Consider the following 14,581-nt stretch of genomic DNA (forward strand, 5'->3'; position numbering starts at 1 on the left):
TGCATTAGCATCATCAAGTAAAGACACTAACTAATCCTTACGGCAAGGAGATTGAGAGAATATGAAAAACAAGCGACAAAGTGTATTGCCCGATATTTCGGTTTGCTACTTCGGCCGGTTTGATATCTGTTTCGTGGTGGACAAAATACTGATCCCAAGTCCATGGACTACCCTAAAATGGATCAGTTATGCCGCTGAAGTTTAGTGATTAGGGTTATGAAAGTCAGTGAATCAGGTTCCATTAAGGGTAATTACAATACTGAGAAAACTAACCTGAAACTTGATTCACTCAGTTTCCTAACCCTTATCACTAAATTTTAGCGGTGTAGCCCATTTTAGGGTAGTCCCGGTATTTGGGTAGTCCATATGGGTAGTCCATATACTGTCGGCGGTGTTTTGTCAACCACCAGCGAAACGAACCTCCTACAAGGGCTTCGTTCTCTGCGTTTTGATTTTACTAAGTATTAAAAGTTTTTGCTGATCCACGTCTACACATTAAGGCACGGTATTCACTCCTTACTGGTTTGTCACTGTAGTTTTCCCTTCATATTAGATCTTTTATCAGCACATACATTGGAAGCTTTCTGCCTAGTGTTAATACCAGCAGCAGAATAAAGGACGCATGTCCCATTTGAACCTACTGAAGGTAGCTCATTTTTAACCCATTTGGCTATAGAAAGTCAAATCCTCGGCCCTGCTCTTAATTAACTGGTTGCCTCCTGCTAGTTAGGGCTTCTAATCCTGTTATGCTCTCTTCCATATTTTTCTTCCTCTAATTATTTGAGTTGAGTGCCTGTAAACTAGCTGGAACTAAGCTCTTAAGATCATAGCTTGTTACTTTGCAATTGGCTCTCAGTTACTACTCAAGTGATCTACTTCAGTTCTGTCATGAAAAGCAGACCGTAAAAGGAAATGATGTTTGAGTCGGTGATAAACATCGTTAAAACCTACGCTCAACTCTCAACAGTGATAAACACCGATTTTCTCATGTAATTTTTGTAGATAAATTTATTAGAAAGGTCACATGCAAATATTAAGTCGGACGTGATCTGAGACCAAAATTAAATTCTCTTGAAATTTTCACTTCTGTCTCGCCTGTCTAAGAAAGGTAACGTATGAACACAGGAACGTCTTTTGGTTACAGAAGAAACTGTGGGAATCTGTTGTACTCGGCTGCAATAAATATGGTTATTATGTGGGTTGACGTACGCTGTACAATATCATTTCAAATGTCTTTGATGCAGTAGCTTGTTTTCAACTAGGGCTTAGTGTTCCAGTAAATTAGCCAGATTAGTACTGTGTAGAGTGACCTGCAGTCTCACGGTTTTCCTGCCTCAAGGTCAAGAACTGCTTTATTAGCATCACACACTAAGAAACTGCCACACAAGTTGACGAGCCAATCGAAGAGAAATCGGCTGAGATCCAGAGGCATTAATTAAAGCATCTTGTCCGACATGATGCTCTTGGTCTCTGAAGTAAGGTCAAGTCAGAACTTAAATTATACACATTCCGCAACGTTTTTTGTTCACAAGTGTAGCTAGAAGGTTTCAGAAAGTTCCTTTTGACGTTCAACGTACTTGAGCTTTCAAATTTTAATCTCCGGCATTTAATGAACTATTTGATTAAAGAAATTTCTTTTGCTTCATTAATGTGAACAAGTCAACGGGCACACATTTCACCATGCAGAACGTCTCGCGAGAACAGTCCGGGGCCGGGTAAATTGATTGGTCGATCAAATCATTGTAGCTCACTGAGAAGATGTAACTTTTTCAGTGGTAAGATAATAATTTCGATATATCTGAAGTACAGTTAACTTGATGTTTTAATTCTTTGAAAAAGGCTCTGCAACATAATGACTTTTCGAATTTTATTGAACGGTGGACTAAATTTAAGACAGCAATTAACTATTGACAAAATGGAATTTAGCTTCCATAACGCAGTTTGCTTTCCTTATACTACAGCTCTTAATACGGGAATACTGAAATGGCTGTATATAATCTTTAATGGAGCTAAGTATAGACAGGAACCCGCGGCTCCTGGTATTTCGTTAGTTAGGTGTTAGTTCCACCTTTAAAAACCCTGAAGTTGAAATCAGAGATGGAACTTTCTCAGGAACTCAAAAGAAAGAAATAAAGGGTTCTCTCAAAGAGAAATCACCATGATCAGGAAATGACTTCGACAAGGCACGTATTTCGACTTAAATCTTGAAGTCAGTTTCAGTTGTAATCCATGCCAAAAGAACTCACGCAGTTCACATTATGAAAAGACAGGGCAGTAAAGACAAATTTCAAGCACAATGCCAAAGCATCGCAATACTCGTCTATTAAACCCTATGAAGCTATTGGCTCGCTAATAATTTTTAAAGGAATTTTCCTTAAAAAAATAGTGCAAATATGCCTCAACTATTCCAAGATATACGTCGCAATATCCGTAACTCGTTTTGAGATTTCAAGTGGACGGAAGAATAGCAAGACAAAGCGCATCACTCCTTTGTTTATTATTGAGCCTCGTTATCAAATAAATCTAATCGGATACTGGGGAGAATGTTTACAACCGTTTACTTTCTTCCATTTGTAAGATAAACAAGATGAATTGATTACAGGTAAATCAGTCGAAAAAGGTAGGATTTTTTACCGTCAACCGTCAAAAATGCAGATTAATTTTAACCGTCAAAACTTCACGGTATTTCAAATAGCTTTCAAATGTGACTTTTTCAGCTGATCTGTACGGACTTTTGGCTTCTGAAGAATCTCTAAACGGGAAAAACTAGTGATCCTAGTTCAGTCCCATTATGACCATTATTTTTATCAATGAAAACTTTTTCTGGCAAACTATTAACATTTTATCAGTAGCAGGCAGGGACAACATCGAGGACGCCCTCCACAACACAACAGTTAGTATCAATATAAACAGAAGTTAATTGCTGCGGAGCGACCGTAGGGAGCGAGCAGCAACATAATCAGGATTTTAGGGAAATATATAAGGTGGGACAAATTCTCGAATTCATCACTTTTTACCATTATGCATTGCATTTAACCACACTCTTTACCACAATGCATTGCGCCACGAACAACTCAAATAAAACACGGGGAAGTTCGGTAGGTTAGAGATTGCATCGTTCGCTGCCCAGAGTCAGAGTTTTCTTTGTGGCAAATTTTCTACAGCACTTTTAGAGGTCTTACCAAATTTAAGACACGCAGGAGTCTTTCAGATGAGTACGATGGTTAACTTGGGGATTGGCGAGAAGATGAGCATTTGCTCTTCGACTCCGCTACACAGGGGATATACAAATAACAGCTTGCTAGAAGGTGATGTGAAAGTGAGAAAATGTCATGCCATTCTATTCTTAAGAACCTGTATGAGCCGAAAATGGAAGTGATTTTGGCCATTAGCTTCAAAATAACAGCGGAAATCGAGATAACAAAACATATATTTTGCGTCCTACTTTGCAGACGAGGACGTGTATCAGCGTTTTGAAAAGCATAATTATGTTCTTTCATGTTCTTTCATTCATTCATTGCCATGGAATATGCGTTTACATTGTTTTTTAACTGTTAATAGCTTGGTTAATGCAGCTGGCGATCATCTTGCCGGCCGAAGTTTCATGGAAAAGGCATTTAAAAATTATTAAAAGACTTTTCCCCGAAGTTACGTAATTAGCCTCTGTGGTGTAGTAGTCACGGCAAGCCGAAGGTGCTAGGTTCGAGTCCTACTCAACTCTTTTTTTTCTTCCTCTTTCTTATTTTTCCGTTTTTTTGTGTTGTTGTTTTCTATAACTATATACCTAAATAACTGTTATTTAATAAAGCGCAATAAACAGCAAGAAAAGTATCATGTTTCCAGAGGAAAGATAGTACACCTTATATTAAATAATTATATGGATAAACAATCTGAATTTCTATCATTTCCTACAATTTACTGTGGGAAAACCGGAGTTGATAACCACTTGATCATTTTCTAAACAACTTTCCCACGAGTTCTTTCTATAGACTGATAGTAATTATTACTTTCCAACATGTAAATAGGACATTCAATGTCGTGTTCGATTCTTTTATGACTCACTACCTAACTAATGCCAGTATCAACAGAATGTGCCGCAGCATTACTATCTGTTAGATACCCTAGTATTTACTGAAACTCTTCGACTAAATTTCCACTTAATAAACATCAACCGTCAAAAGCTCTGAACTTTTACCGTCAACCGTCGAAGCTTCCACGGCCCCATAAGACCTTCCCATTGTGTGGCCACTCTCGAGAAGGCAGGCAAGTGGCTGCAGGTTGGTTTGTCATAAATTAGTCAACTCTTTATTAGGGACATCACTTTATTTTGAAACCGGCAAACGCACGACGGGAGAACCGTTACTGGTCTAGCCTTTTTATTTTGACCACGATTAGTCCCTCATTTTCCCTCAGGGATAGTAAAGCGAGCGAAACGCGAGCGTGCATGAAAATCACTAGCCTGTGAACAGGCCTTTGGTCGACCGGGGGGCCCAAACACAGAGCCTGTTCACAGGCTAGAAAATCACCCACGAGAGAAAGGCGAGACGCGGTGGGCGCTCGCGTTTCGCTCGCTCTACTGTCCCTGAGGGAAATTGAAGGACCACTCTTGGTCTGCTTTTATTTGTGTTTACTGGAGTACAGGCCGTCAGGGGCGCGCACTAAGATGACCGCGGGAGTGAGGTACCGTAAATCCTCTATTAAGCCCCCCCTCTCAAATAAGCCCCCCTTTTCAGAGGAGGAAAGTTAATAAGCCCCCCCTCTCTATTAAGCCCCCCCCGCCCTCAAAAGTGCTTGAAAAAAATAAGCCCCCCTGGGGGGCTTAATAGAGGATTTACGGTACTTCGTTTTCCTCGCACATCGTGCTCGCACTCCATTGTCAATTTCTTGAAGAGAAAGAAAAGAAAAGAAAGAAAAATAAAAGCGTTCTAAAGGAGAGAGTGCCCCAACCCTTAAAAGAACGTTATGCTTAAAGAGACTGCCGGGAATACCTTTTTTCGTTTGAAAGATTATCTCGGCTCTGGCGGGAGTTAAAATGAGTGATGACAGATTGTAAAGGAAGCATTGTTGATGGCCGATTAAAGGGAAAAGATGCTACGTTCTGCAGAACCAGCCATACTCAAACCCACAGAGCATATCGTAAATGCTCAAACAAGCGCCTGTGGCGCTTACTTAATATGTCAGAGCCAAAGGGGGCAATTATTTCACTTTTTTAATCTTCAGCCGCAAGATTTGATTTAAATGAAGTGCAACGTTAAACTAGAAAACTAGAAAAATCTGAAATTTTTGTGAGTGTGGTGCATGGCTTTGGACGTTCTGTTGTAACTGAGTTCTGTCGCTTTCAACAGTTTTTGGAATATGCTAATTTCCTTTTAAAGCGGAGCTCTCCCGTGCGCAAATTGGGCGCAGCATAACCTCCCCTACTTTACGCCCGGGGGGGGGGGGGTAGGGGGGGTAAACAGGGTATCTTTTTCTTGGACGATAGACAGCCTGCCCGTATATTCTACGAACTAAACTACAGCAAAATTTTTATTTATTATTGTCGTACACAGGGTATGGTTTCGGGTTAAATGTCTTAAACAGGGTATCAAAAATCGGGATTCTGTCTTAAACAGGGTAGGAAAATCAGCTATTTTTGTCTTAAACAGGGTCAGGGTATGAGGGTCCGGGCCGCACCTCCCCATCCAAGGATATATCGAGTACCCCCCGCCCCCGGGTATTTAACTCACCGCCCGTCCGTCGGTCACCTGTAAGCCGGAGTGAAAATTCGCATTCAAGCTCCTGCGCGTGTTGGCTGTAAATCGCATGGCCACCCAGACTTTTAAACAGAGAAGACACAACAAAGCCGCGTTTTTTTTCCACTATTTTTTTATGTCTACGCTGACGTGGATAACAGAGAAAGAGCTAGAGCGAGAGCGAGAGACGAATAACAAAGAAGCAAAAGTTGTTCGGAAGAACAACATGAACATTTTGTAGCGCCGGTGAGACAACGAGAAATGCTAGCGGACAGCAAGGTGAAAATGAGCAGTAGTGAAGATGAACACAAGCAACAACATTTTTGTTTCACATATACGAAATTTCCTCCATAAAACATGTAACTATTCGGTTTCAAGTTGTAATCGTTCAAATCAACAGCAAAGAAATATGCAAAAACGGTGTGCTGCACGGGCAAAGTCGTTTCTTTTGCTAATTAGACCTAATGACTTTTTTGTCGTTCTCGTTGCGGAGGCCGTTTAGCATTACATGATTCTATTTTTTGCTAGCTTCGCTCTTAGGCCGCGCTTAATCTACATTTTAAACTATGTTCATTGAGATAAACGTACTGTATACCGTATATTCGGAAAGGAGGACACTGGACGTGGTGTTAGTTCCGGGGTGCTTGTTTGACATTTCTGGCCATAAAGTGAGGTTTAATTCAACGGGTTGGGCTTCTTTGAAGAAGAGGGCTAACTTGAAAATTACGGTACGGCTATTTGGCTTACCCGGAAGATGTGGACGCTTATTCGAAGAAGGTGGTATCTGGGTATCTATATTCTCAGACCCTCTATGTTCTCTTTACAGATCGTCGAGCGCACGCTTCTAAAAATAATGCGGGGGATATTGACTTCAAGCGCAGGGGTAATTAGTTTATATCATCTTATATCTATGTTAAACCATACATTTGTCTAGTTCTATTTTTTCTCTTGTTGTAGTCGTATATTACTGATTAGGCATTGTTTTTATATGTGTATTTTGTAATGTTGTGAAGGCCGTAAGTTAGATAACTCATTGGGTTATTACGTCACCTTCGTTAAATAAAGAATATTGTATTGTATTGTATTGTATTGTATTGGGGATGCCGCGCTCGCTCTCGCGTGCTCGCTTCGCTTGCGTGCAGTTCTCGCCGGTTTTCGAAAAAAAAAAAAATAGAAAACAGCGTCTGTTAACAGACTAGAAGACAAGGGAAAACAGCATGTTCAGTTTTTACGTCACCATAACGACAAGAACATTTTCTACCCAGCTAGTCCTTCTCAGTTTTTCTCGCGTTTCCCAAATGAAAGTGAGCAAAGGCAACCAACGAAGGGGAGGGATAAGAGGGACAGAGGACAAATTTACCAGCAGCAGAGCATGTGTGGTTCAAGTATCCTTATCTGACACTCAGGTTCACATTCACTTACACAAACTATATCCAAAGCTTACCCATTACATCATGTACTATTTTACAAAATCGGATATCGATTGCTTAGGTATCCATTACATTATTAAGAATTTATTCATACGTTTATCTTATTTCACTCAATAATAAAATATTGAATAATATTTTAGTCAGGAAATGTACTGAAATACAGTATTGGATTGACATTCGAAAAAACAGGTTGTTAAATTAAGTAAGCTGCATATCCTTTGCGATGATAACAATGATATTAAGTTGGGAGGAATTCCAGATTAGCATTCATCAACGGAATACAGACAGTGTTTCTCAAAAACCTAATTTAGAAGCTTGTTTGGCTTGATTACCATGTGCCTTTATCCAGGAAAACCAGACCGATGGGGCTTAGCATTCAATTTGAATCGCCAGCCCTCTCGGGGCGATTTTTCGCCGTTTTCGCCGTTGCAAGCATTTCTGGGCATGTATTTGTGACGCGAAAAGTCCGGGGGGGGGGGGGCTGATCCCAACAGTCTAATTTAAAGTAATACTGTAAAATATTACCATATGAATATCATTTGCTCGCTTTCGAGCCGAATAAGAGCTGGTTTTGGAGCTAATATTTACGAAAACGATATAGAAGAATCAGGATGAGCGCTTACGAATGCGACAAGGGGCTATGAGAGTTTAAAGCACCCAGAATCACTACGGTTCCAATCAGAACCAGAATCAAAACAAGCGTTCATCAAGTGAACTAGCTCATTCTCTATCAGTTTACTGTGGTAAATCATCTTATCAGGTTTAATATAATGGTGATATATTAAATATACAGAGTCTAATATATGCTGGGTAGATTTTTAGCTTCTCGGATAGTGGCGCACAACTCTCATTAGCTAACGGAGTATTTCGGTGGGCTTCCACCAGCTTCCAATGGCGTTTTCGGTCATTTTATCTAGCTTTATTTATACTGATTACCTCAAAATTTTCGGCGCTTAGAGTCACGGTTTTTTTAATAGTAAAGTCTCAGGCCGCAAAGTCTCAAATTTACCATTCTATACCCTTCGTCTGTACATTAGATATTGCGCTGATCGTGTTTCGTAAGCCATTTATCTCTACCCTTAACCAATAATTGTTATGATTTGATAGACAATCGTAAAAATTGCTGACTAAAAATATACATATCGAGTCAGTCAACGCTGTCCATGCATATTGCTTCAGTCTAGACCTAACCCAGGAACGTAAAAAATAAACAAATAAACCAAATGTTCAGTACAGTACGCGCGATTTTACGAAGGCAAATAAGCTTTGGTGACAGGGCGCGTAGTAAAAAGGTAAGTAAACATGAAAATTAACGGCAGCCTAAGACGTCTACGATTATGATAGTGGTCGCAATTGCAAGTAACCGACAGTGCCCGATATCTTGGCGAGAGTATTTTCCCACCGATGCAACACCACTGTTTGTTTAGATATTACTACTCCTTTATTAACTCTACAACAGTTAAAGCTTAGTATAAATTTATATGATACTGAATCAGAGTTACCAGCTTGCATAACAGCACTTCCGCAGTGCTTTTACAAAACGTTTCCTCTACATTAAATATTGCCATTTGATATTGATTATAATATTCTACACATTAATCTTTTTAATTTAAAAAGATAATCCATTAATCTCAACCTTCACCAGAAATTTTTATGATTTAACGGACAATCGCAAATATAGTCTACAGTACACATCTATATATGAAGTCAGTCAAAAAAACATTGTCCATATTACTTTCTACACTTCAAGACCACAAAAAATGTTATCATCGTTATCACAACTCTAGTTAATGAGTACTGAACAAAGAGTATTTGTTATTCTACTCAATATAAATAATTTTAAGTTGATAATTCTCGAGTCAAAGCGAAGCAACCAAGACGAAAGTTCAGAATAGAGAATGAAAGATGACGAGACCGGGGTCAACAGTTTAAGATGCTCATGCGAGTTCGCAAGCTTATCGTAAAAGACGTAAAGGGCGCGAAGTTTATTGTAAGAATGCAACTAATTTTAAAACCATGGCGTTAAAGATAACAGACAGCAACAAACATAAAATGTAAAGATTTGGCTAAATACGGAGATAGCTAGAGGCCAGGCTACTTTGATTTACGGATTATACTGAAGAACTCCTAGTACGCGAGGTTTAGAGGAAGCTCGCAAACATTGATGAAAACGAACGAATAATTCGGATCTTAAATGTCGTTTCGGAACGGGAGGAGTAATGACTCGATTCGAAAGTGATGTTTATTGCAGTCGATAACGTACAAGAATTGTTAAGAGAAGCACGACAGTCGAAGGCCAAACTGCAGGTCCAGGAAGCGACGAAAATTATCAGTCAAAACTATGCAAGTAACGCGATTGTTAGGGACACAGATGATGAAAGACAGTAGGAGTAGTGGCAATTTTAAATGTATGATGCCGAACTCGAGATGATAATTCGTTGATTACAGATAATTAGCAAAATTGATAGAACTCAATCAGGGGCATACAAAAATAAACCGAATATTCAGTGTAGAGTGTGGGCGATTTTACGAAGGCATATAACTCATATATTATCTGACAGCGCGCGTTCTCAGTAAACACGAAAATTAACGGAAGCCGAAGGCGTCTACGATAGTGGTCGCAGGTTACCGACAGTAACGGATATATGGCGAGTGGATGTATAGCGAGTGTTTGATTACAGTGTACGCAATTTGGCAAAGGCATATAAGCATCTACGACGTTTAAAGGAAACGCGCAGATTAACGGGAACCGAAGATGCCGACGAGGTTTCTCAATAAAGTTACCAACAGCACCGCAAAGGTTGGCGAGAGTGTTCATTACAGTGTACACAATTTGGCAAAGGCATTTAGGCGTTTTCGATAGCGCTCGTTTCTGAAAATGTAAGTAACACCAAGATTAACGCCAGCCGAAGATAGAACAAGCGTCCATCGAGTGAACTAATTTTCTACCAGTTTACTGTGGTAAATCATCTTATCAGGTTTAATATAATAGTGATATATTAAACATATATATTAATACATGGTGGGTGATTTTAGCTTCTCGGATAGTGGTGCACGTAGTATATTGGTGGGCCTCCCCCACCTTCCATTGGCGTTTTAGGTCATTTTATTTAGCTCTATTTATACCGTTACCTCGAAATTTTCGGCCCTTAGAGTCTCGGGCTCGGACTTTTTTAATAGTAACGTATCAGGCTCGGATACAAATAAACCGACTTAAGTCTTGGTCTCAAATTTTGAAACCGAGGTCTCGCAGTCCCCCATGCAAAGTCAGCTCAAATTTACCATTCTGTACCCCTTCTTTTAATGACATGGCTTTTTCTCTACATTAGATATTGTGCTGATCGTGTATAACATTATACACATTAACCTTCTTTCATTCAAATTAAACATGAACCATTTTTCTCTACCCTAGCCAAAAATTGTTAAGATTTGATAGAAAATCGTAAACATTGTTGCCTTAAGATATACATACTAGTATGGAGTCGGCAATGTTGTCTATATTACTTTCTACACCACAACCAGCAGCGTAAAAAATCAACAAATAAACCAAATGGTCAGTACAGTATGCGCGATTTTACGAAGGCAAATAAGCTGCGGTGACAGGGCGCGTTCTTCAGTAGTAATGTTCAACACGAACATTAACGGAAGCCGAAGACATAGTGCATAGTCGCAAGTTACCGACAGAACCCGATATTTGGCGAGAGTATTTTCCCACCGATGCATCACCACAGTTTGTTTAGATATTACTAATCCCTTCATTAATTTTACAACAGTTAAAGCTTAATATAAATTTATGTGACACTGAATCAGAGGTTACACTTTGCATGACCTCATTTCCACAGTGCTTTTACAAAAATTTTCCTCTACTTTAAATATCGGTTATAATGTTATATACATTAACCTTTTTTAATTAAAATTAAACATAAATCATTAATCTCAACCTTAACCAGAAATTTTTATGATTTGATAGACAATAGCAAATATAGTCTACTACACATCTACATATGGAGTCAGTCAAAAGAACATTGTCCGTATTGCTTTCTACACCTCAAGACCACAAAAAATGTTGTCATCGCAGTTACAACTCTAGTTAATGAGTACTGAACAAAGAGTTTATTTGTTATTCTACTAATATATAAATAATTTTAAGTTGATAATTCTCGAGTCAAAGCGAAGCAACCAAGACGAAAGTTCAGAATAGAGAATGAAAGATGACGAGACCGGGCCAACAGTTTAAGATGCTCATGTGCGTTCGCAAGCTTATCGTAAAGGACGTAAGGGGCGCGAAGTTTATTGTAAGAATGCAACTAATTTTAAAACCATGGAGTTAAAGATAACAGACAGCAACAAACATAAAATGTAAAGATTTGGCTAAATAAAGAGATAGCTAGAGCTACTTTGATTTACAGATTATACTGAAGAACTCTTCGTACCCGAGGTTTAGAGGAAGCTGGCAAACATCGATGAAAACGAACGAATAATGTCGGATCTTAAATGACGTTTCGGAACGGGAGGAGTAATGACTCGATTCGAAAGTGATGTTTATCGCAGTCGATAAGGTACAAGAATGGTTAAGACTTAAGAGAAGCACGACAGTCGAAGGCCGATCGTTGTAGGTCCAGGAAGCGACGAAAATTATCAGTCGAAAACCATGTAGAGGTGCGCGATTGTTAGGAACACAGGTGATAGAAGACGGTAGGAGTAGTAGCAATTTTAAATGTATGATGCCGAACTCGAGATGATAATTCGTTGATTATAATTAACAAAATTGATAGACCTCAATCAAGAGCATAAACAATATATACAAATAAGCCGAATATTCAGTGCAGAGTGTGCGCGATTTACGAAGGCATATAAGCTTCGTATCTGACAGCGCGCGTTGTTTAATAGTTGTAAGCCAGAGTAAACACGAAAATTAACGAAAGCCGAAGGGGTCGCAAGTTACCGACAATAACCGAATAACCGTCATATGGCGAGTGTTTGATTACGGTGTACATGCGCAATTTGGCAAAGGCATGCATACAAGTGTCTACGACGTTTGAGAAGAAGACACGAAAGTTAACGGGAACCGAAGAAGCCGACGAGGATATTCAATAAAGTTACCAACAGTACCGCGAAGGTTTGCGAGAGGGTTCATCATAGTGCGTTTTCGATAGTGCTCGTTCGTGGTAATGTAAGTAACACCAAGATTAACGCAAGCCGAAGAAGTCGACGATAGTTTTCGTTAGTTACCGAAAGATCCCGGTTGGATCATGGCGAAAGTGTTCTTTGAAGGGTAGGCAATTTGGCAAACGCATATAAGCGTTTACGATCGATAGCTTGCTTTCTTAGCAGCGTAAGTAAACACGAAGATAAGCGGAAACCGAGGAAGGCGAAGAGAGTACATGAAAGTTATCGACAGTGCCCCAAAGGATGGCGAGAGTTAAACATATTTCACGTATCGTAATACAACTATCCTAAAAAGGAATAACTAATTTCTGAGCAAAATGAAAAGACTGTTCCCTGGTAGCAGTCATTTTAGTGAGAAGGAAATTCCTCTGTTTAAAATGACTGCTACGTAAGCATAATTATACCAAAAGTATTAGTTAATTCCTAAAATATTTCATCTTGCTCGATACATCTTCGTGATGACAATCTTGACTTTAGTTGTCTTGAAAACACAGGTAGAAGATTCTTTGCGAGGAAACCAACAGCCAGCGAGTTCATAGAGACATGGAACGCCCTAAAACAGAAGGAAATGCAACGTTAAATAAGAGATCGTAGATGAAGAAATACGAATTGTACTAGTATTATTTGAAAAGAAACGTCTCACTATTTTGAAACTCAATCCCTCTTGATGGCTTTTTTAACAGGAGCTGATGTTTAATAATCACATACCTTACAGAGTTGATGTTGTCTCATCACATGGCATGAGGTTTATGAGATAACGGTTAGTTCCAACATTTGTAAATGAACAAGTGCAGTTTGGAAGCTGATCCTAAACTCAGTTAAGATAACAACCAAAGTAACCATTTATTAACAAAATAAAGCATCTCAATAATAAATGAAAATACATGCAGTCGAACCATGCCCAACACTATTTTGGGGTGTACCGGTACTAAGTGTGATAAGCGCAAATGAAAAAACAAGAACTTCTATTTCTAGTTCTCGATTAGCAACAGGGATAAATGAGCTCTTTTCTGTTGGTTTTTTTAATTCTCCATTCTCTGACAAGCATACGACAACATGTGCTATATTAAATGCTTATTCTAAATATTATATATTTGCCTCCATAAATGGTATCAGTGCTTAACTGACAAACGACTCGAGGAAGGTCTGACAGAAAATCGACCATTAATACAAATAAAACAAACTGTCATATACAAATTACCTGAAGCTTCCACCCAATAAGCAAAGTCCGCAACTCAATTTTGAAGACAGTTAGATTCGATCTAAAACTGAAAAACATAAACTCAAAAAAGGAAAAAAAAACAAAGGTTAGTAAACGTTACCAGCAGAATTCATGGACCGGCAATACTTGACATCTTCTTCCTTCCTCACCCCTGTCCCATCAACGTTATATCTTACTGAATATGACTTTGATCTGCACCGATAGGGAATAAACATTTGATCCACCCTTAAACTACCGTCGGGAGGTAGTCAAAAACTTTTTCCTCCCAGAGCCTTCACATTTGCCGTAAAAATCAGCGCAAAATCATGCAGTAAAAGCAAAAAGCTAACAATGTCCTTTTTTGACTTTTCCATTGAGATATTCGATGACGTCCGGAATAACTCTTGCTATAACCTGAAAAGATATAGTAGCCGTGCGTTAAGCATGAAATATCAGACTAGGAAGCTTTCGTTTCCCTTGCTTGCTAGGTTAAAATCCAAGTTGATCTAGTGTTAAAAGTAACTTTCATCTGTCATGAACTAAACTATCAGTCCTCGGAGCTCTTGTCGCCGTCTATTCCTGGGTTGGAATCCCACTTTATCTAGTTTTAATAGTACATTCTTTTTAACTACCAAAAACTGAACTATAAGTCCAGGGAATTCCTCTCTCCCCTGATTAATGGGTTGAAATCCCAGATTATCTACTTTTAATAGTAAGTTTTAACTACCAGAGGCTGAAGTATCAGTCCAGGGAGCTCTTGTCTCCCTTGCTTGATGGGATGGAATCCCACTTTAACTACTTTTAATAGTACGTTTAGACTACCAGAAACTGAAGTATCAGTCCAGGGAGCTCTTGTCTCCCCAGCTTGCTGGGTTCGAATCCCAGTTTATCTACTTTTAATAGTACGTTTTAACTACAAAAGACTAAAGTATCAGTCCGGGGAGCTCTTGTCTCCCTTGCTCGCTGGGTTGGAATCCCAGTTTATCTACTTTTCATAGTAAGTTTTAACTACCAAAGACTAAAGTATCAGTCAAGGGAGCTCTTGTCTC

This window comes from Porites lutea, chromosome 4, assembly GCF_958299795.1.
Source record: "Porites lutea chromosome 4, jaPorLute2.1, whole genome shotgun sequence".
In the NCBI taxonomy this organism is placed as follows: domain Eukaryota; kingdom Metazoa; phylum Cnidaria; class Anthozoa; order Scleractinia; family Poritidae; genus Porites; species Porites lutea.